This window comes from Aythya marila (genome assembly GCF_965140915.1).
Source record: "Aythya marila genome assembly, chromosome: 3".
Taxonomy (NCBI): Eukaryota; Metazoa; Chordata; class Aves; order Anseriformes; family Anatidae; genus Aythya; species Aythya marila.
The window spans coordinates 72,316,183-72,336,474 of NC_139044.1; the positions used below are offsets into that span (position 1 = coordinate 72,316,183).

Below are 20,292 nucleotides of genomic sequence, written 5' to 3' on the forward strand. Positions count from 1 at the left end.
GAATTTCCACCCTGCGCTCGGTCTGCCCGGTTTTGTGCTCGCACAAAGGCCGGTTTGTCATCTTTGCCACAAGCACTGCGTGCAGCAGCAGAGGAGCACGGTTCACATGTGCTGACTTGCAGCACGGGCGAGCGGCGAGCCCTCTGTTTACCTGGCGCGTTGCGAAGCCGCGCTCCCCAGCTCTCAGCGCCCCGCACCTCACCACAGATTTGCATTCAAGGACCAATTGCACCACCCTGCACGACAGAAATGCAAAAGGTACAAACGGTGGGCACAAACCTACATCTCTCCAGAGCTGCTCCTGGTCACACTGCCTTCATTCACCTGTTCTCTCCTAGCTCGTGGCTTTGCGGTAATGCAGCTCTTTGGTACGCGAGCACGCAGAGAGGTTTCTGCAAGAGTCCCGTCTCCTTCAGTGCCTAATGACTGGTACTTATTCAGTGTCATCGTTTAATACTTTTTTTTTTTTTTAATATATATATAATTTATATACAGACTACTATTCCCAGCCTGCTCTGAACACAAAACAAGTTTACTCATGGGTCCCCGCAGCGCTCAGCACCCGAGTTTTCCCCCACAAAGCGTGCATTTTTTTTCCTTACAGCATCCTAAGACACCAGGAGCATTATTGGCACTTTATGACAGGAACTGACAGAGAGAAGATAAATTCAAAAGTGCCCTTTATTTAGGTGCCCAGTCAGAGACAAATGGGGCCTGACTATTCAGTACGCTCAGAGCAATGAGCCCATTGACTTCGTTTGCAGTTGCATGTACTCAACACTCCTCCAGTCACCCTGTAGCCTATTAGCGTGGGTGCGCAGGGAAAAATCAGTCACTTTTCATAACTGTGTGCTGAAGCAGATTTTGTCCCCCAGATGCCTGGCAGATCCTCTCCCTTTCCCTCCCACAAACTTCGCCGCCTCCTTCTCGTGGCAGCTCCCAGCTCCTGCAGCGAGTTACGCCGTGGTCCTGCAGAAACCCATCTCCCAGGTTTGGTCACTGTCTGGAGCAATCTGCTGGTCCAGCGAGGGATGCTGACAGGCCAAAAGCCCAGGAGCACACCATACAACCACAGACCATGCACACAGCCTAACGCTGCAAATGCTTCTGCGTCCTCGGCTTCAGGAAAAAAAAAAAAAAATCATGGAAATGTTCTTTGAAACGAGGCTATTTTAAGACTGTTAAAAGCAAACTAACCTTTCCCATCCCCAGAGGAATGTTCATCACATGAGCGCCTGTGATTAATCAGCAGGCTGATGCACAATCTCTCCTGTTTAAGCTCAGGGAAGAAATTGAAAACTTCATGCTGCTTCTGCCTCTGTGCTAGCCAGAAAGGAGGGGCGGCGGTGGTCGTGGGGCACACAATGCTACGTTTATGGACAGATTTCATGGGTTGTTGTTACCAGCAGATGGAAAAAAAGCCCTCAAATCCTCAGCTCAATTACCTCCACAGCCTAAGGAGAAGGAAAAAAAAAAAGTCCAGTGGGTAAAGGTTTTTCTCAGCCTTTGCTGGTCTCCTTGCCCAAGCAATCCAAATCAGACAAACCAAGACTTCTTCCTCAACCTGCCTGAAGGTCTTTTCCATGCCTTGGCCTACGCAGAAAGGCTAGAGAAATCAGCCAAGTTAATAAAAAAAAAAAAAAGGGAGAAAATGGGAAGGGTGTATACTCTCAGCCTTGAAAGAAGGAAAAGGGTGTTCCAAGGACGCGGGCTTTGCACAAAGTGGCAGGGTTTTTTTGCTAGCATAAGTAATGCACACAGGGATGTATGGACAAGCTTTTGGGACCGGTGGCCTCTCAATCTTCCCATTTCTCCATGTATGCTGAAGTTAGCAAAGATGCTCTGTATGGAGCACTAAGCTGGATATTAGCAGAAGCTGTCCAACCACTGCCATGTAGAAAAGAGAAGAGGTGGGAGATACTCATGTCTTAAGCTGTCTAAGAAGGGGTTAGGCTAAGACAGGTCACCAACAGCATGAGTTCACCGTGCCCTAACTCTGACCATGAAGGCTGCAGTGACTTAAGATCCCTTCCCTGCCCCAAGTTCCTACCACGCACAACTCTGTGCCACCTACCAAGGCTTTTCTTAGAAAAGCAAGATGCAAAAATTCATTTTGCATCCAGCTGCCCTTATTTCAACATGCCTGTGTGCTTTGTGGTTTAGGGCCTTGCCTGAGTCGATGCAGACTTAAATACACGCATGTTATGGCAGTACTGGATACAGACAGCGTGAAAAGCCAAGCGAGATATTTGGTGCAGATTATGGGCAGCACCCCTCCCACCTAGCACCCACTTGTGTGCTGCTGCTGCAGCCAGAGAGCTCCAGCCACGTGTTTGTAAGCGGGCTGGCAACAGAAGACTATTATTTTCCTCTTTGCCATACCAGTGCTTAGGACAAACAATTTCCCTTGCAGAAGCAGTAGGTTATTAGCACAGACGTATCAGCGATACGAGGAGCAGTGCTCCCCTGAACACTCTGCTCTCCTTCCGAGTGTATCAGGTCTTTCTTGAAAAGCAGCAGAGCTGCTGCAACGACACGTTCCTACCTCTGAAGTAGGAATGATCTGTCCTGGACATGTACTAGCAGCCCACACAAACATACAGCGCCGGGAAGATTACAAAAACAAAGGACTGTGCACAGCTCGCTTTCTTAGACTGGGAAGCAAGGAACAGGTTTTGTCAGACGCGAGCAGCCACAGCTCAGGGTGCCATAGTCTCCTTCGCAGCGAGGGCAGGTTATCTGTGTCCACGCCATCAGTCCCTGCAGCTCGGTCAGCCTGTATGAGCAGAGAAACCAAGTTCCTCACCCCCCCAAAACTGCAGCAACAGTTTTCTTCCGCTGCCTCCATTCCTCCTTCCTTTTCCCTAGAGGCTGTGTTTATCCTGAAGCCCAGTAAAAGCAGAAAAAGCTGGGCTGCTGTTGAAAACCCAGCACAAACACAAAGGGTCAGAAGCCCAAGGCTCGCAGAGGAAAGGGCTGAGTCAAAGCTGCTAGATTAAGAGGCAGAGAGGGGAAACCTCAGCCTAGAAACCGAATGGAAAAGTTTTGCTTTTCCTCTCTCTTACACTAAGCAGTCCCCATAATTGTCACTGAAATCAGGCAGGGAAACCCTGTAAGGGCCCTGGCAGACAACTCCTGGAACGGTAAATGAAAAGTTGCAAACAAACCTTCACTTTTAAGCATGTCAAAAATCCCTGGTCCTAGGAAGAAGGGATCGAAAATTAATTCGACACGTTCTGCGTGTTAACCTCATGCATGTAAACTTGGTAAGGCATTATTCCTGGTTGCACACAAGTTGACCAGTTTTCCGACAGACTTCAGAAGGCACATTCCTCAGACACAGATGCCTTCGATTCCCATTGCTGAAACGCTGCGGCTGGCTGGTAGAGCAAGCTGGTGAGGTTCCTGGGTATGCCTAGAAGGCAAACTGGTTATCAGTTTTTAAAATCCTTTATTTTCTTTCTTCTTTTTTTATTTTACCGCTGCTAGTTGAAGTGGCTTGTGGTTTTGTTTGTTTCTATTACCAAAAAAAAAAAAAAGATAAACCTTCATCTGCTCATGAAAGACCTGATAAATAGGCCTAATGACAATGGATCTGCCTTTGAAACTTTTATTTCTTTAGAAATAAAGGTCACTGAATTTAAAAACCAAGCTGCAAGCTGTGGGCCAATGAAGCTTTGCTTCCTACAGCTGCGTCCCTTCCCTGCCCTCCCTTCCTGGCCCTGGGATCCCTCGGCCTTCCCTTTCATCTACTCTTTCCTTCCACATCTCCTGACACCCTAAAGAGATGAGAAAACAGCTACGGCTGGTCGAGCAAAACCTACATGCTGATTTGGTTTGGCAGCCGTCGGCGGTCTGACAGCCCAACGCACCGAGTCTGACCGTCCCTTGAGGAGGGATAAGAGCAGAGCCCATGAAGACAACTCACAGCCAGCCCCAAATCTGCTCCGAGGGACCAAAAGAAAGCCATAGAAGTGGCACAAAAACTGAAAGGACTCGTTATGGAGACCTGGAGAACTTACTCTACTTCATACTCTTAGGCTTAGTTTGATAAAAATTCTTCCTAAAGAAAGCAAAGCTGTACAAACGGAAAAAGTGAAATGGCATTAAAAAGCCCAAGCAGCAACAACAACAGCAAAACCCTAACCCACAGGTGCCGACAAGGCACTTAACATTCATTTGGGGAATTCTGGCAACTCCACATAAATGAGCTCTAAGAGGAATACCAAAATTAGTTCAGCAGTTTCTCACCAAACATAAAGGAAAAATAAAGCTGAAAAATAAAAATATCAAGAACTACTGGCAAGAAGGCTTACGCTGCTTTATCAGCACTCAGCCACTGCTAACAAGTAAAGACCATCAGTGAGATCTCTTTCTTCTTGAGTCAAAAAAGGGAGTCAGATTCCTTCTTAAAGATGTTTCTCCCACAAAAGAAAACCACAACAACAAAGAGAAAAAACTGTCAAAAACAAGTTATCTACATACACAGGCCATTGCATAAACTACTACCTCTGGTGCAAGCATGTGACACATATGCAGATGCTCCAGCAACGCTAATTTGCAAAGTGAGGTTTTAGAGATTACTTTTTAGCAACCTCCTCTTCCGTCCCTGTTTTTTTCCCCCCCTTTAAACACACTGTATCCCCTGCTTTGGGTCTTTAGCAGATGTGATAATTGGTTTCCAGGTGCTAGGAAGCAATTCCTGACAAGGCTGACACTTGGAAACCTCGACAAGAAACGAATCAGAGGAAACAAGGAGGCAACTCGGAACGGCAGCCAAAACGTGATGTGCTTGGGGGCAAAAGCTAAGAAACCTCACTGCAAGCAGTAAACCACCACAAGTTTGTCAGAGAATAAAGTCATGAGATGATGGGAAATCTGACTCATATCTATAGTATTAGAGGAACGTTTCTGGCTTTTTTGTTCATGCACAGATTGTATGCGGACAGTGGGTGTACTTGACCAGCCCAAGGCCAGCTCTTCTGGGAGCCGTACGCATCCTGAGGAAGGTATGGGGTATTTTGGCAGGGAGGTGGGGTGGTGAGCTTGTCTGCTTAGGGCAACACTGACATTGCTCTAACAAGCGTAAACGGAGGAGAGAAAGCTTTTTTAAACTACTTATTTCTTCTAAACACATGTTGGGATGGCTTCAAGTGCCTCATCCTGAGCAACACCCCGATCTCGCCATTCCTTTTATAGAGACCTTTGCTATGTTTCTTCTTTATTTTTTCTCCAGAGAGATTAAACACAATATACAAAGAAGTCAGTGTGTTGTTTGGAAACACCTGCCAACATTAACAAAAGAAAAAAACAGAATATTTTAAGGATCAACCTCTATTCCACCAGTCTACGCACCAGCAATTTCCTAACAGCAGGAGTTAGCCCCAGCTCAACACTAACAACTCCAGACAGCCCAGTGAAAATGTATGTATCAGGCACATATGAAAAATACCTGAGTCACGCTGGTGGAACTCAACTCCAGCCTGATTTGAATATCTTAGATTTAATTAGAAGGTGTTAACGAGAGCACAAACACACGTATTCTGTAGGAAGCAGCAGCATTTGAGATGCTCAGTGGCAGCTACCCCCAGCCTGGATGTGAGCACAGCCTCCTGTCCAGTGCTGTTGGTTGTACCATTGGGAAGCTCCCAGCTCCAGCCTGTTCTTCCTCCTCTCCAAAACCACCAAAATATTTAAATGCTTGGGGTTGGCAACACTTGGTTCCAGTCCCGTCACCACCCAGATTTTACTCAAATGAGTGTTCAGGGATGGGATGCGGGAGACTGTAGGCGCTGGCATTATCTGGAGTGGGTATTAACCTCCTGTGCTGGGTGCTGGTGCCTTATCTCCCAGGGTTTCTACCAAGAGAATGTATTTTATACTCATCAGAGAAGGACATCTTTCGCAACTTCTCTAGTTTGCTAACAATAACCTAAATTGTTTTGCATAATCCGCTTAAACAAATATTAACTACAAGCTGATATGCATCCCCCTCATCTTCCCACTGAAACTATTTTACTCAAGCTGCCGCTGAACACCAGAAAGCTCGTGAGCTTCTCAGGCGAATTCAGTCAAATCTGGAACAAAAATCTGAAACACTTTAAACTCTCAGCATCTTCCCCCACGGGAGCTTGCATATGGCACAAAGCCGCCCTAATTTCTGGCTCAAGGAAAGCAAATAAATAGAAGAGGCTTTTCTGTTCTTGAAGGAGCACGCACCCTCCTGAGACAGCCGACCACACCTGAGCAGCCACAAAGATGTTCTCCAGCACTGCTCACGGGCTCTGAGGAAGACACAGGTTTCTGAAGGGTCCAGGAGGGGCCATTTATTACAGCCTACAGGCAAAACTCCCCATTTCACCACAGAATACAAGGATCTGGTCAGTAATAAGCCTCAGCTTGGCATATAGCTACCTCATGCTGTTCTTCTGCTGCACAACGATGCCTGGATAACCCGAACAAGCTACGGTATGTAAGGCTCATTGCCATACTAAAAGGGGCTTCTTAGTCACCTCTGAGTCCTATTCAATGTAACCTACAGTGACAACTGTATGGAGTAAAAATATACAACTAATTCTCTGGGGTAGGGCAAAAAATAATCCACTTTTTATTTTTTAATCGCCGTGAGTATAAGCAGTTCTGCAGCATTGTGATCGGAGTATTCAAGGCATCTATTAGTTTGAGGATAAACAGCTCGGTGGCGTGATCCGAGGGTAATGAAAGGGAGGTAAGCGACAGAGAAGGCTGAGGTAAACAGGCATGAGGGCAGGATCGCTGCAAGCAGGGCTATGGGAAAAATGTGCAAAAAAGAGACAGAATCACTGAATGGTTTGGGTTGGAAGACCATAGTTTGGGTTTGAGACCACCTAATTCCACCCCCCTGCCATGGCAGGGACACCTCCCACCAGCCCAGGCTGCCCAAAGCCCCATCCAGCCTGGTCTTGAGCACCTCCAGGGATGGGGCATCCACAGCTTCTCTGGGCAGCCTGTGCCAGGGCCTCACCACCCTCTGAGTGAAGAATTTCCTCCTAACATCTCTTCTAATCCTATCCTCTTTCAGTTTTAAGCCATCTCCCCTTGTCATATCACCACACTCCCTGACAGAGAGTCCCTCCCCAGCTTCCCTGTAGGCCCCCTTTAGGTACTGGCAGGCCACTACAAGGCCTCCTTGGAGCCTTCCCTTCCCAGGCTGAACAACACCAAATCTCTCAGCCTGTCCTCATAGTAGAGGTGCTCCAGCTTCTTGATCATCCCTGTGGCCCTCCTCTAGGCTTGCTCCAACAGGCCTATTTCTCTCTTGTGCTGGAGGCCTGACTGCCACAGCCAGTGCCATGGAGGTAGTAAGAATACTTAAAAAAAAAAAAAAAAAAAAAAAAAGTAAACACAGTGGCAGCAACAGCCGAAATAGAAAGAGAGGCTTCCACAGCTTTTAGGGAGCCAGAATTTCCTGAACTAAGAGCTTGCATTACATTAAAGCATGCGTATGCACACCACAGCAAGACAACTTCTGAGCCAAGTGCTGCGAGCCACACACACCTCGAAGCAACAGCAAGTGCAGGACAAATCCCACACACACGGGTTTGGTGGTGGTTGTGGGTTTCTCTGTTATTCCGACTGCTTTGCCTTTTTTTTTTCCTCCCTCCAAGCAAACATACATGCAAGTACTTAAACAGTTCATCATAACATTTTCATTTTGTGTGTGTTTAAAAACATACATTAAAAAAAAAAAAAATCAAACAGAGATGATGAAACATTTAAAAAGCACAGACTCTAGCTAGTCACAGGTACTTCAGGCACCAATAACAATGCAGCACGCAATGCCTAGGTCTCAGAAACCCAGTGGGTAAGAAACCCCTTCTGGATTTACTACAGCTATAAGCAGGTGTTGTTGGGCCCCAGCTCCCACGAGGCTCATCTGGGTGGCACATCTGTTACTTCAGTCCTCATATTTGTTAGCAAACATTCAAGAAGGTAACTTGTCTCGTAGCTAAGGCGCTGCGAGGAAAAACAGACGCACTGCGTAAATTCAGTTGGTTGTGTGGTGTTTACTATGCATTTTCCTCACCGTTTTACTAAAATAATCAAGGCAATACCATCTCATTGCTGCGGGTTATACTGCTGCATGCAGCGTGAAGAACTCACTACAGGGCAATGGAAAATGTTACAGGTCTGTGTACGTAAACACTGGCTGGGTTATCTGCTTCGTTTCATTCGAGCAAGGCCCTGTCTCAGTTCCAGCTCTGAGGTGACAAGAAGCCTACAAGCACTCCGCTGATACAGCTCCTCAGCAAGGGAAAGGAGGCAGCAGCTGAAGATCTGGCTCAAAATAAGCCTCTTAATTAGGTGGCAGGTGGAAGGAGGTAATTATTCCCCCTGTGCAGTGCCTGTGAGACCACATCTGGAGCGCTCGGTCTGGGTTGGGGAACACTGGGAAGAGAAAGCTGGATGCACTCAAGCAGGTCCACACTCAAGCAGGTCCAGTGGATGGCCAGCAGGATACTGGAGCATTTGGTGGGTGAGGACAGCTGGGGGGAGCTGGGTTTGCACGGTCTGAGACAGAGCAGGCTGAGAGATGGAGGCAGCATCTCTGTCCAAACGCCCAGCAGGCAGTGGAGGAGAAGCTGAGGCCGGATTCTTCTTAGAGGCACACATGAAGTGACAAGGAACAACAGAGTTGAGTGGCACCGGGGGAAATTCCTGCTGGAGAGTAAGGAAAGATGTTCACAATGAGAGGGATTGTGCCCTTGAATGTGCTGCCCAGAGAGGCCGTGTAACCTCCGCCCCTGGAGATGCTCAGAAGGATGAGGCACCAACCCCTCCGTCAGAGCCAGCCTTGAGGCCAGCCCTGTTCTGTGAAGGGAGATGTTTTCCAGAGGTTCCCAAAGCCTCAACTCTTCAGTGATTAAATTTTAAACGGAAGAATAACACTTCTCAGAGGAGCTGGAAGGACTATTAAGAAGTAGTTTAATAGAAGAACTATTAAAAAGTAATTTTAGCAGACAAGTCTGTTAGCTCTAGAGAGCTCAGTCACAAAGAAGCTGTTACAATATGATTGCAGGAAGAAAAAACAAGAACAAAAAACAACTGCAGGTGATAGTTCCCTTAAAATGGAACAACGCTTTGGGTGTTTTTATTTTTATTTTTTCTTCCCTAGGTTCAAAGCATGATATCGGAGTCCAAAGCTACACACTTGTCATGATAGGCAGCTGAGCAAGTTCCCATACCAACAATCACAAAGCAAATCTACACAGTGCGGTTTCACTGTCATTTTCAAGATATTTTCTCAGAAATTATGCTCGAGTGACAACATACCGCTGATTATGGAAGAAACTCATGTTGCAGTTTGGGGTGACCACCTTATTGCCAAATACAGACCTTATTTTGTTTGTACAGTTGTTTATACCTGCATTATCTTTTATATATAATTATTATTATATAAACCAGTTGTTTATACCTGCATTATCTCGAGATCTGTGATATTTCTCTGTAGGAAGAGGGTGTTAACAATAGTCTGGTTACACCAAGATATCCATAGAAATGTATTAACACTTCAAAACTAAATCTGAGACAAGCAATCCTGGGTGCTGTGAAAATGAACATTTATCTAGTTAATCCACTCTTTCAGGTCATTTCTCTCATGCCTCTTCTTTTCTGTGTCAAAACCAAGCCAAGTGCAGCCTCTCCAGCACCAGACCATGCTGTGTAGGTTCACTCACAGTACCTAGCACCCAGTCTCTGGGGCCCTGGACATGGTGCAGGCACATCACTGTGGTTCTGCTCCTGGACTGCTGGGGATACCCTGGTTCTCACCCACTGTTCACAACTGCAGCAATGTGGATGTGCATCCAACCCTGCCCTGGGAAGTACAAAGAAAGCAATGCTTTTTTTTTTTGATCTAGCCTTCACATCCAGCTCGAGATTATTCTCAGCACGTCCTGCTGTGCCACGCTAGCTCTAGCAGACAGCAACTGGTCTTACTAAGACACAAGCTTACAAGGCAAATAGTGAGAGTTGACCACAAAAGCAAAATTTCACCGGCTTGTTCAACATCTACAGCCATACAGTCGGCTTCATAAAGCAGAACTAATTATTTAGCATGGGGGAGAAAAACAAAACAAAAAAGCAGCCAACCAGCCTAACCTTTCAACAGTTCAAATCAACGCTTGCTAAAAACATAGCAAGAGCGAAGACAAGGTCACCTCACCCTTGAAGTCACTGAATCACACTGATGCTAAAGGAAGCCCACAACTTAAAAAAAAAAAAAAAAAAAAAAAAAAAAAAAAAGCCTGTAGAAGGAAAATGGTTTTTAACCTCTCAGAAGAGTGGCAGCAAATCGCTCTGAATGTCAAGTCATCCGGCAGTGCAAAGCCATCGATGCTCTTGCTGTTCTGCCTGCAATGACTGGGCAGGAGGAAGAGGCACACAGCCTCCTTACGCACTGTGTCCCCAGCCGTATTTGTTCATTTTTGGCAGCCCCACTTCAACATTGGGACAACAAGTTCTGCAGTTTTGAAGCGTGGCAGTAATGCTGCCCTAAGCAAGAAAGACAGTCAGTGCCTGTCTCCTACCTCCCCCAATGCACACGAGGTAATTTGTGACCTTCAGATTTAAAAGACATTTCCTCCACAGTGCTACATCATTCGGTGGCTCTCCTCTCAGCCAAACCTTTGGGTTCATTACATTTCCTACAGAAGGAAAACTCCAAGAGCGGTGCTCAAAATAAATTAGAGCCAACACTATACACATTTTTGAGAGCACACTCTTACACTGAGTTATATCTGATTCTTCAGTTAGCCATCTGTTGTACACCGACCTTCTGTGAATTACAAGGAAAATCCAAAATCCAGTCGCTATTCCTCTTCACCAGTCCAACGTATCAGGTCTTGTGAATATAAGGTCACTGACCATTCACAGACACCTGGAAAACTTGATATTTGCGATTAAAGGGCTGCATATTCAGCTGGATGCTTTACATGATAGTTATGAAAGGCATCAGAGTGGGCTATTAAAAGGATTATTTAAATAGTTTTATTCCTTCCTTAGGAGTGACACCAGCAAAACATTATCAGTGTATTTGAAAATGGGATCTGGGACCTTTCTTACAGAAATCACCAATTCAAATGCTGCTTGGGGTGACAACAACCAGAAATGCCATCTATTGCTACTTATATCCAAACTCCAGAAAGAAGTTTAGGAATTCTCATTTACTTTCCAGGAAGGCAGAGAGGCATTTTTGCTGGTCTTCAGAGAACAATCTTACTGAACATGAGGTGGGGAGGTGGCTCCCTCCGAAATCTTGTTAGTGACTGCTGTTAACCACTTGTGCAAGGGCACAGTAAATGCGACTGGGAAACAGTGTCCCAAGCAACTTCAAGCTCTTAACTTGTTTTCTGAAGGAGAAAATAAGTGATCAATAGGGAAAGCAAAGGACATTGCAAGAAAGTGGGAGAGGGTAGAAAGAAAAAAAAAGCTTGCAGTGACCAAATACTGCTCCTGTCATCTTCTCCCAGATGCCAGCACATGGTTATTAGCTCCAAGAGCACAGGATTCAGACCTGCCCCTTTCCAAACACTCAGCATACAGCAACAGCGTGCACAAGGATCTGTCCACAGGGAGGTCTATAAACATGCAAGAGGTCATTAACCTCACCATAAAAAAAGAAACCAACAGAACACCATTAGCCTCACCACTAAAAACAAACACGGGCCTCTCATACAGTTTAAGGCACAAAACAGTCCAAGATCCAACTCCAAAAAATAGAGGGTTTCATTCCAAGTCACAGCGCTGCATTTTTCCTGGAAAAATGCATCGTTGCTTCCTAGCAAGAGGCTGCCCACAAAGAAAAACCCAATCTGAGCAACAAACAAATACTCTGTCCTTCAGTGGGGTGAGAGCTGCTTTCTCCTACCCCTGCTCTCCTCCCCTGGGGGAACAGCACCTGGCTATGGGATGCAACCAGCTCCACCCTGCAATCATCTGGTCAGGAGTAAGAGATGACCAGGTATGGAATGAAGTTGTCCCAGGAGGAGAAAAATACTTCTGTGTGGAACTGATACAAACCCAGGAGTTAAAAAGTAGCAGACAAGTGCTGCTGTATGTTTCAGGGGAAGGCCACAGCCAAGCCAGCCCTGACAGCAGCAGGATGTTGGTTGATACAGATAGCTACTGTCCTTTTTAGCAGGGTGGTGAAGTTTTGTGCAGGCTAAAAAGAGCTAGAGGCAGTCTGTGAGTGCTGGTACGGTGTGTCTCAGTGACGGCCCCAAGCTTCTGGCTGGGGGAGCTTTCAGGCTGGATAGCAGCAGGGCTTCCAAGTTATTCTGAGTGAGAGCATCTCCTCCTTCAATTATAACTCCCAGGGCAGTTTTGCAGTTTAAAGACCAGGCACAAAAGGGAAGAAAAACCAACATATTTGTAAAAATATATATATAACTCAATACTCAACTGTACACCAACATCAGGAGCCACGATAGGAACTGTGTGATGGCCCGAAGTCACGCCAGGAAAACCTTCCTAGCTGCTACAGCTGCAAGTCGGAGATGCAAGTTGCACAAGGCATTCTTCCCCACGCAGGCTGCTCTGTGATAAGGGGGTTGCAAGGTCTTTATGAGCACAATGAGCGTGCTTCAAATGAATGACGAGATCTATTTGTTTAAAAAAAAAGTGAACTAGTAAAAAAAATTACAAAGTTTAAAGAAGAACAATGCTAGGAACAGCCAGAGACACTCATTAGAGAGCTCTTGTAAAACAGAGAAGTTCTTTAAAAAAAATATCTGAATGGGTATTTAATATTATTTTTCACTATCATATCCTGTTTAACTTTTCTGTATAGCTTCATCTACCAAAGCAATGCCTGACAAGGTACGAATTAATTGGCAATAATGCTTTCATCCTGAAGTACACCAAAGCTTAAGGATTATTTCGGTCAAATCTGTTAAAGAGGGAAAACTGGAACCGAGAGGAAAAGGCCAATGGCAAACAGAGGAAGTATTTCAACCAAGCCTAGCCAACCATTTGAGGTTTCCTCCCTCCTCCTCCCCAAATCGTTAAAACAAAAGTTATCTGTGAGTTTAAGTGGTGTGAAACACTTGCCACCCACCCTCTTTGATCCCACCAAGTCATTGACACATCACAGCTGCCTTGTATAGCCCCTTGTATGTCTCAACATGAAGAGCACCAACTAACTTGCACTAAGAATTTAGGCCACCGGCTTAAGCAAGTCGGATTTACGACTTAGAGATGCTCTGGAAAATTATAGCATAGAAAAACAAACAGCCTCCAGAGGTGCAAGGCTTCCTTGAACCGGCAGAAGCTCATCTGGAAAACCTGGGGTAACCTCTCCCTGTCTCACATTGCCACAAGCACATCAGTAGAGCCATTTTGGGAAGGGCAACAAAGTAAGATTGACTTTCTGTAACGAGCTGACTGCACTCAAGCCATCTCATTCCCATCAGCTGATAGTGCAAGGCTAGCTTTTGGATGGCTTTTTCAGGTGAAAAATATTCACTCAGGTGCATGGTGAACTAGTCAGGAAAAATCTGACAGTCATTCCCTGCAAGACTACTCAGTTCTAGCCACATCTAGAAGTCATTTTGCTAATTTTATGTAATTTTATGTTTTATTTAATTGGAATCTTCAATAAAAAGTCATAGTGTCAATGGTTTTATTTTACTCCAAACAGTTGCACGTATTTTGAGCTGTAATCCTTTATTTCCGAAGGAGTTACAGCTCAAAGCAGTCAGAGGCATGATGAGGTGGCATGTTTTGGTTGACTTGAATTAATCTCATTTTTTCATTTCCTTCAGTGGAAGTGTTGATATCGTCGGGCTTTGTCCCAGTTCCAAGTGAAGGAAAGTTCTGAAAGCTCTTTACAAAATGTCACTGTTTTCCTGCAGCCGATTGTAAGGAGAACAACGGGGCACTTCTCCTTGGCTGCAAATTTCCGTGAGGTCAAGCTGGTCTCTGGTTTCACAGCTCAAGGACATCTCCCACAGTAGCTTTTACCACTCTCTTTACCACCAGCAGCCTGCTTACCTGCCTGAAATCAAACCGGCCCTTAAGGAGTGATGCTGAGCTCTCAGGCTCCACGCTCTGATCCTCCAGGAGCGGGGTACACGGCTCAGAGGCAGCACAACATCTAACGCCCTGCACCTCTCATCCTGACAACTCTCGGTCTAGGAGGAAGTCAGGCACTAAGGGCAAAACCTGCGAGGGGATGCGAATGCTCAAAATCCTCCTCCTACATCCGCACGTTTGCCACCTATTGACATTTCAAGTGGTTTTTCGTTGCTGGTGGCTTTTCAGCCATCTTATCAAAAGCAGACTGGGGTTTTTAAATTTTAAGGGCAAGCTGCTGCTGTGCAAAGCGAGATAACCCAGCAGGCAGATGCAGCACTGAAGCTTCCCCTCTCCCTGAGGTGTTTTGGTCGGGGTGGCCCAGCCAGCATCTCCCTCGGCACCCCGGTGACTCAGAGGTGCTTGCACGATGTCCAACAGCACGTAGCGAGCATCCACATCCCACGCTCGGGGATGCCAAAGTCCACGGGGCTTGCAAAAACCCTTGCAGCAAGGCCTCATCTCATGATGCTCCGCACTGAAGCACACGAATCCTCTTGTGGCTTTCACTCAAAGCAAATCGCTGACTCGCACTACACAGATCTGCAGGCCTTTTGTCACCAAAGGAGTCCTTAATTGCTAGATTTCAATGAGACTGCTCGGGTGAATTAGATTTGTCTGGTTCAAGTCCTGTTTGGGGAGTAATGGGCCGAAATTACTTGTGAAGACACTTGTGTGGGAGCTGCAGGGGTGGGAAAGGGTAAAGAGTTATTAATTTTCTTCCTCTTGAAGGTCACTTTGCCAACACACGCTGTCAGAGCGGACCTGCCCATAAAGCAAATTACAAAGCGCTGGCCATGACAGAAACGAATTCCATTATTAGCCATTCAAATACCACCCAGGCCGACTTGGGCAGAACTGTACCAAACAAGTTTGGATCGAATATTAATGCCTACCGGAGAGAGCGCGAGGAAGGGAAAACACAAGCACGCAACACATTCCCTCCCTGCAGTTAAAGCCCTCTGACGCGGGAAGGCAGCGCCGGGAAGATTACTGGCTAAGTATCACTAATGAGGCATAAGATAGCAAACAACTCCACGTCTTCGTTACCATAACCAAATGCGTGATGCCACAGATGGATCATGTCACAACGCGACATCCCCACAGAGGCACCGGACAGCTCTCATGCGTCTCACCACAGCTGTATTGCCCCATGAACGTGCCACAGACCACACCACGGCCAGATTAGCATATTCAGTCTAATTCCCAAGTCCTTCCCGTGTCCAACTCCACCCATGCATTTTGGATAACACTACTCAGGCGTTTCACGCAGAGTTATTTTTGACATACCATAGATTTCACAACAACTCCTCAGCAATGCTTTGGCTTTCTTACTCAAACGAAACAGAAGTTTGTCAATGGGTCCTGACTTTCAGAGACTCCTAGAATGAAAGGGGTTGATAAGCAACCACCTTCCTCTCTTCTGTCTTACGCTGATGGCCACGTCCACACGCCAAAGTTGTTTACCATTCACTGAAGACGTGTATTTAGGCAACATCAAAACAACTCCCAGAGAAGCCAGTTCAGGGCTTTATACTTCACTGACATTTCATGCCACTACACCTTCCCCCAGCAGGTAACGTGGAATTTCTGAAACAATGTGCCCGAAGCATAAACCACAAAACACCAAAGCCAGCAGCCTGCCATTAGACAACCTCACAGGGGAAATTCTTATTCTCGCCAAAGATGAACCTTTCAGATGAGGCACTAATTTATTGGAGGTGGAAAAGAAGCAGGCTTGCAGGCAAACCCATGAGTCACCTGAAACTTCCAACAAAGTAAGAGAAATCCGTCACCTACTACCAATGAAATACGAATTTTGAAGGAATGAATTGACATTGCTTTCTCTTCTTCATCAAATCACAGCTTTGTGAGGAAAAGGGAGTCAAGAAGGAACCCATTGTTCCCCCTGAATTCCCTTTTTTTTTTTTTTTCATTAAGAAGTTTGAGAAGTCGTGGACCTACTGACATCCACCGCGTGCTACCAGCTTGCTGAGCACGTACACCAACACGCTGCCTGCCTCCCGCCTCGCTGGGGCACGGTATCAATCTGCCTCTTTAGAGATACGAAGCGAGCACTCAACTTGAGAAACGAACAAAGAGTGGCTTCTCTCCCTCCCCGAGCTTCCCACTGGGCCCAGCTGTGGCTGAAATGGATACAACCGAATAGTTGGAGGCGCTTCCTTCCCTTCCCACTCTGATATTCTTCCTGGGGCTTCCTTTGTTCGCTCGCAGAACTTTGTTTGAAGCCCGCTGCAGCGTTCCCACTGCCTTGCGGTGCGATGAGCCCACGCGGCCAGGAGACGGGCTCAGGGGAGCCGCAGGGGTCCCGCGGGTGGGACTCACATCCTCTGCATTTCGAGCCGGTGGCATCCCTCCTGCTCACCGCTCCTCTTTGGGGAGACCAGACGAGTCAACCTGAATGAAAAGGGCTTCCACCAACACACGGGTTTGTCACCTACAATCGTCCTGGGCTTCGGCCACAGCACGCCACAGACACTGTGGGGACAAAACCCCCCGAGCCCGCGATGCGCCTGTGCGGAGGGGCTGCTGGCTGCCAGCCGCGGGGAGGCTGGACGGCAGGATGTGGGAGTCACGGAGCTCGCACACAGCGAGGAAAAGCGACAAGGTCCCCGAGGCGTCCCCAGCGCCCTCCTCCCGGCCCCGCAGCCTTCTATTTCGTGCTGGGTGCTGGGGGGGGGTGGTGGGGATCGAAGCGGCGATGCCGGGGGCTGCGGGCAGGGGTCCCCCCGCGGCTGGGCGCACAAAGGAAGCCCCGCGCCGCAGCATCACCCCCACCACCTCCTCCTCCTCCTCCTCCTCCTCCCTCTCTTACCTGCGGCGGCTCCGCTCCCATCCTCCTCGCCCCGCTCCCCGCTGCCCCCTGTCCGCGGGCGGTGGCGGCGGCTCCCGCTAGCGCTGCGCAGAGCCGTGCACAGCCGGGCGGAGCCCACCAAGCACCGGGACGGGGCTCTCGGGGCTTGGGGGGGGGGTGGGAGCCGCGCTGTCCCCGCTCCGCTCCGCTCCGCTGTCGGTGCCGGTGTCGGTGCCGCTGCCGCTGCCGGTGCCGGCTCCGCCCGGGCGCTCCCCTCCCGCCGGGGCTGCTGACAGATGGCGCAGCCGCCCCGCCGCCTCCCCCGCCCGCCGCGCCCCGCCGCGGGGGCGGAGCGAGAGTGGCAGCGCCGCCGGCCTATGGGAGAGCGCGGCCCGCGGCTGCCGCTGCTCCCATTGGGCGAAAGGGAGGGGAGGGCGGGGAGAGCGAGGCCGCGCCTCAGCGCCCGCTGGGTGTGGGAGGGGGGCGCGCAGCGCAGCGCCGCCATCTCCGCACCGGCTGGTGGGGGTCGGGGGGGATGCCCGGGGATGGAGGGGCTGAGGGATGCAGCCTGCCCTGGTGGGGAGAGCAGCCTCAGGGAGGCTGGGTTTAGTCACAGAATCACCTAGGTTGGAGGAGACCTCCACGATCACCCTGTCCAACCCCTAACCAGCCCTCCACTAACCCCTGTCACCGAGCTCTGCATCTACACATCTCCTAAAGACCCCCGGGGATGGTGGCTCCACCGCTTCCCAGTGCCCAACAACCCTTTCAGTAAAGAAGTTCTTCCTAATACCTCACCTGGTATCCATAATTCTTGGAATCGGTGGTAGCGGGTGGGAAGGGAGTGGAGAAACGAAGCGTGTGGAGGCTCTCAAGGTCTCTGGTTCTGTGCTAGGTGCTGAGCGTTTCAGGTGGCCACGCTGGGCGTTGCTGCGACCTCGCCATGGCCATCCTCAAGGAGATGCGACCACTGGCTCCTCACCACAGCCAGAAGCCGTCGCCGGAGCCTTGCACAGTGTCCAACACACGCAGGCTTTGCTGCCCTCGAGTCGCAGTACGCCTTGCTCCACAGGCAGGTAGCAGGGCAAGGTGTCCGTACACTTTGTTCCCTCCCTGTCCTCGGCGATGCCGTGACTCCTCCCGGCGTTGCTCAAGGTGTTTGTGTCCACCGAGAGCCATGTGCTCCAGCTTCAGGCGCCTTCTCTAAACACAGCCCTGCATGTGACCTTGGATGCTCCGGTGTTGGCAGATTGGCACATCTCTCTGTCACTCATCTCCCAGGGTTTAGAGAACTCTTTTGCCTTAGCACTGAAAAAAACATCATATTTTAGCCTTCAGCAAGAACACATGTAAAGTACGGATGCAAACAGAAGCTTAATAAAACAGCTTGAATTAGGAAAGAGATCTATAATGGAAATATCCAATAAATAAGGTTTACCTTTCTCTCTTACCCAGATTTCATTTTTGTCTGCTCATAATTAACCCAGAGAATAATTTCATCCTGATGACTTGATTTCTTGATGTTTCTTGATTTCTTACAGTTTTATATGTATATATGTTCAAGTGTAACCTTGTTTTCTATCAGTACACACATAGCCGTGTGTTCACAGCAAAAACATTTCACCTGCCTGTGTAGGTGACAGTGAAAGTTGTGTAGGTGACTCTTGACCGTAACGTTTCAGGACCCTAAAGAGTTTATCCCACTAATTCATATTAGGGTGGGAACTGCAAAAGAAAGTGTTACTCAAGTAATTTTATTTTAAATCTGATTATAGATGTAAAAGCAAGCATAATTTTCGGGCTCTTGGGCAGCTTATTTTCAGTTTCCCTAAAAATTTTTAGTCTTTCCATGTACAGTGATATACTTTTTATATTTTATCATATAGAAGGTACAAACAGCACAGGAGCAAAAATGTACAGGTCAATTGAAAAACCAGTTTTTGCTTTGCATCCTGGTGGGTACTGACATGAGTAGAGTAGAGTGGTCTGGCTCACCTTGTCCTGGAATCCCGATCCCGTCGTCTCTGAAGTGCTTGGGATTCATCCACCAGGCCAGAAGCAGCAGCAGCAGCTCTGGAAGTGCACAGCCTCTGACCAGAGACCAGCCTCAGCAGAGTATGAAGGGAGAGCAGAATTACGGGCTTGCAGCTTGGAGACTATCAGGACTGCAAATGGTGCTTCGATATCCCAGGCTCTTCTATATATATATATATAAGTGCCTGTTTTTACAAAAAGGTGCATTTTTGCATGCCCCAAATTTATCCTTTTTAACAAAGTCATGAGTAATCTTAACTCCCCACAAGTCAATAGATGTTTATATTTGTGTGATCATAGGCATCCGGGAAATTAATCAAAGAACCAGATGTTCTTCCTGCAAGAGATACAGGAAAAAAAAATGTACTTAATTTATAATCAAGCAAGTGAGAAAAAACAATATGTGTCCAAAACTATGGGTGCTCTTGCCAATGAAAAGCAGAATGGCACAAAGGAGAAAAAAGAGAAAAAGAACAGCCACTCTTTTTTGAGCCAAACCAGACAGTAACCAACTGATCAATGAAGGCAGACCAAAACAATATCATACATCAGCCACAGAGCCGCTGGAAGCCGGGGCAGATAAACTGGCTTGGCAGCATGCCGTAGTAGAAAGTCTGACGCTCTGAGCTAGTACAGCTGAAGAGGAATGAATGAGGTGTAGAGTCAGAAAGCAAGTCCTGGTAGTTGGAAGCATGGGAGGAAGCCTTGGGTTTCCCCTTTAGGGAAGCTGCAATTTCTTTAGGATCATAAAGACTAGGAGAGTTGCTGGGAGTTCCCGTGGACCCGTGGCAGAGGTTAGATGTGCTGGAGCATTGCCTCCTAAGTGGGTGAAGCCATCTCTTGCACACAGCAGTTCTTCCTGAAGTTATGTTCTTTGGCCTTCACCACCCTGTTCTGATGATGTCAGTGCCTGCCTTCAGGAATCACCTGGAAAATCTGACAGGCAGCCTCCCAGATAAACAAAAGAAATAATTAAATGTACTTAGAGAAGTACAGAAGAGGCTTTTTACACTTCTCTTCCTCAAATTTTATAACCATCTTAGCTTAGAGCCTGTAATGCTGCTGGCTCCCTGGGGACACCTTCCTTCAAGTGACCTTTCTCCTCATTCCAAACTACTTTCTCCTTTCTCCAGACTCACCTTCAAACACTTCATCAGTAAAATTTTCAAATAATGTCCACTAAAATGCTTCTTCTTCATCAGCCTGTATAGAAAACATGAAAAATAATGTCAAGATCTTAGTTCTGGAAATAGTTATTTGTAATAAATAATGTATCAGGATTTTCCCTTTTCCTTCCCATTCTGTGCTCCTGTCTTCTTGCAGAGTAAGAA

General features: G+C 47.5%; 1 protein-coding gene across 3 annotated transcripts in view; it reads right to left on the minus strand.

The window, feature by feature from the left end:
• Nucleotides 1-17,188, minus strand: part of FYN (FYN proto-oncogene, Src family tyrosine kinase) — a 130,432-nt gene extending 113,244 nt beyond the window's left edge. The window contains exon 1 of one of the 3 annotated variants that reach the window (XM_082756647.1): nt 16,949-17,188. The gene's annotated coding sequence lies outside the window, so the exon portion shown is untranslated. The remainder of the gene's footprint in view (nt 1-16,948) is intronic. The other 2 variants (XM_082756644.1, XM_082756649.1) reach the window with 2 other exon arrangements.
• Between the last annotated feature and the right edge of the window lie 3,104 nt (nt 17,189-20,292).